The sequence below is a fragment of the Otolemur garnettii genome, unplaced genomic scaffold, assembly GCF_000181295.1.
Source record: "Otolemur garnettii isolate 467f Iridium unplaced genomic scaffold, OtoGar3 scaffold00031, whole genome shotgun sequence".
Taxonomy (NCBI): Eukaryota; Metazoa; Chordata; class Mammalia; order Primates; family Galagidae; genus Otolemur; species Otolemur garnettii.
In genome coordinates, this window is record NW_003852426.1 from 2,219,775 (window position 1) to 2,223,494 (window position 3,720).

The following is a 3,720-nucleotide window of genomic DNA, read 5'->3' on the forward strand; positions in this document are numbered from 1 at the left end:
CCCTAGGGAAAATTCTTCTGGAATTGACCTAGGCAAAGAATTCATGACTAAACCTCAAAACCAAATGCACCAAAAACAAAAGAGACAAATGGAACTTAATGAAACTAAAACACTTCTGCCCAGAAAAAGAAATAATCAGCAGAGTGAAGAGACAATCTGCAGAATGGGAGAAGAGATTTACAAACTAACCCCAGAAACTACAAGGAACTCAAATGGCAGCAATTGTGAAAACAACCCCATTAAGAAGTGGGCAAAGCATATGAACTGATATCTTTCGATGAAGACATACAAATGGCCAATAGGCATCTGAAAAAATGCTCAACCCGACTAATCACCAGAGAAATGCAAACTAAAACCATAATGAGGTATCGTCTTGCCCAGTCAGAATGCTTACTATTGAAAAGTCAGTCCAAAAATAAGATGTTCTCCCTTTAGACAAAAGGGAACACTTATATACTGTGGGGATGGAAATTAGTACAACCTCTGTTTCTCAAAGAACTAAGAGGAGAACTACTACTGGATCCAGCGGTCTCACTATTGGGTATCTGCTCAAAGAAGAAGAAATCATTCTAACAAACAGATGCCTGCACTTGTAAGTTTATCACAGCACCATCCACAATAAAAGAAACATGGCTCATTTTCTTCTTTTTCACATTTGTTTATAGATACAGGTCTCAGTGTGTTACCAGTTTGGTCTCAAACTCCTGGCCTCAAGTGACCCTTTCACCTTGGCTTCCCAAGTCCCTGGGGTTAAGGTGCAAGCTACAGTATCTGATTGATTCTTCGTGATTTCTGAGGAGGAGCTGGAGAGGTGTCAGAGCTTATAGGTCTTAATCAAATCAGGGCCCAAATGGAGTCAGGAAAATCTCTGCATTGACTCAGAGGCACCTAAGTGTAAAATAAGGTCTCACTCAGAGCTTTCATCAGAGCACCAGGCTCAGTGCTAATTCCTTCCTGCCATTGCTGTGTTTGTCCTCCGATAACTGGAGCTGGGAGGGAGAAGCAATCTTTACATGTACAGGCAAACACATGTAGTTAGAAAACTGAGGGACATGAGTCAGGGAGTGGGAGGGACTCTTGTCTATTTCCATGGTAGGTGTGGGGCTATTTGTCATGTATATCCTGATGCCCCAAGTGCAGAACAGAAATCTCCCTGCTCTCAGCTGAGTGACTGACAGTGGAAGTTGGAATTAAGAGAATCAGTGGCAGCCTCTCTCTCTCCCTCCCTCAGCCCCTCAAATGTAAGGCAAGGGCTTAGGGCTCTGGCACTTTGATCTCACCATGCAATTTTCTTTTCTGGTTGTGAAAAGAACCATATGTATAAAAATTGAGGGCTGCAATTCTCATGACCCCCAGAGAACTGGGCCATGCACCAAAAGTACATGGCTTTGTCACCGTTCCACCACTCAATTGTTGTGACTTCAGAATCTCTGTCCTCCTGGGAGCTTTTGATTCATCTGTGAATCATGGATAACACAGTCATTCCAGCAAGTTTATTGCAGGGCTTTTTAGGAACATGGTTACTTTAGAAGGAAACAGGTAATACCTGAAAAGCCCTCGCTAAAAGTCCCTTTTGGTTTAGCGATTATGACGATTTCTCATCTTTCTACAAAATTAGGGGGAAAGGTGCTCCCTCAATATCTCAAATAAGTCGAATGTAGCTTGTGATTATGCATGAGATTGGGCCCATGAATGGGCTGAGTGAAACTGAAAAGGAATGGGAACATCTCTACTTTCCATATAATAATCCTCAATTATGTACATCTAATACCATAGTTCAAAATCTGTAAAGCAAAAATTAGTAGAACTAAAAATAGAAAATAACAAATATACCATTGTTACAACTATGATTTGAACACACCCTTTCCAGTAGCTAATAGAAAAATAAGTTTGAGTGGCCTTGTCCTCTGCCTCTCCTCTTACTGTGTAGACTTTTAATATTAAAGGTTATTTTTTACATGCAGTAATGCGAGTTATCAGCTCTCGTCAGCCTCGGGCTGTCCTTTGAGACTGAAGGCCATGCCTTCCTTTAAGTTGCAGACTGCTGATGGAGAGATGTTTGAAGTTGATGTGGAAATTGCCAAACAGTCTGTGACTATCAAGACAATGTTGGAAGATTCGGGAATGGATGATAAAGGAGATTATGACCTAGTTCCTCTACCAAATGTTAATGCAGCAATATTAAAAAGGTCATTCAGTGGTGCACCCGCCACAAGGATGACCCTCCTCCTCCTGTGGATGATGAGAACAGAGAAAAGTGAACAGATGATATCCCTGTTTGGGGCCAAGAATTCCTAAAAGCTGACCGAGGAACACTCTTTGAACTTATTCTGGCTGCAAACTACTTAGACATCAAAGGTTTGCTTGATGTTACGAGCAAGACTGCTGCCAATATGATCAAGGGGAAAACTCCTGGAGAGATTTGCAAGAGCTTCAAGGTCAAAAATGACTTTACTGAAGAGGAGGAAGCCCAGGTAGGCAAAGAGAACAGTGGTGTGAAGAGAAGTGAAATGTTGTGCCTGACACTGGAACCCTGGAAGGATTATTTCAACTACTAGGTGCACTGCTCTGTCTATAGTTGTTAATATTAGACAAACAGTAGACAAATGCAGCAGCAGATCCAGTGTATTAGCAGAATATTGTCCTCATTGCATGTGTAGTCAGAGTGCAGATTGCAAACCCATGGCTGACTTTCCTCTAATATGATGAAAGTTTTTTTTTTTCCTTGCTCTGAATAAAACTGAACTGTGGGTTCTCTGTAGCAAGTGGTATTTTGGGCTTTCCCTCTTTTTTGTAAAGTGATTTCTGCCTAGTTTATCATCCAGTTAACTTTAGTGACCTTTTAAAAGTTGGCATTGTGCATAAAACAACTTGCAAAAAGTTTTCTGAAATAGAATTAAAATACTATCTTAATCCATAAGTTGGAAACCAGAGACAGACTCTATGAAGTAAATGTTCTGAGTAGGGTTATTAGGATGCCTTCCAGACACGTCGCGTCAAAGAGCAGCACTGATAGTGAGCAGCCTGTGTGGATGGGCTCCCTTAATTGGATCTGAGGGCTTTTCTTTTTTAATTTTTATTTCTTAGTGTTGAACATAGTGCCTGGATTAGAGACTTAGTTACTACCCAGTTTGTGACTTTTGGGGGGAGAAATATAACTGGTCTATTTGCTGGCTTCTCCATGAAAAAAGACACTTAACCCATGTGGTATGTCATCTTTTTATCCATGTTCCTATGTGGGGAAAACTCGCATTACTGCATGCAAAAAAAAACCGTTAATATTAAAATATGTGCAAACCCCAGAAAATATCCATCATGAATGCAAGACACTTTTAATAAAAAGCAAGTTATGTTAAAAAAAAGAAGAAGAAGAAGAAAAACACATTTGAAAACCAGTAAGCTTTTCTTATACCATTTTTGCACACTATCAATCACTATGGTCAAATGTCATCTATAGAATTCTATGTCCAAGACTACAGAATACACAGAGTTCTCAAGTGCACATTGTACATTTCAAAAATAGACCTGTGTTGGGACAAAAAAACAATACTGATCAAAGTATAAAGCACTAAAATAATAAAGAATCTGATTTTACATTTGTACTAAAAATCAACAACATAAAAATAATTAGAAAATATCTAAGAGTATGAAAATTAATCAATACACTTCTAAATGAGTCATAGGTCAAAGATGAAACCACAGTGAAAATTAGAGAATATG

At 39.4% G+C, this 3,720-nt stretch overlaps 1 pseudogene; it reads left to right on the forward strand.

The window, feature by feature from the left end:
- Positions 1 to 2,019: 2,019 nt before the first annotated feature.
- LOC100959115 lies at positions 2,020 to 2,509 on the forward strand (annotated as a pseudogene).
- Positions 2,510 to 3,720: the final 1,211 nt, after the last annotated feature.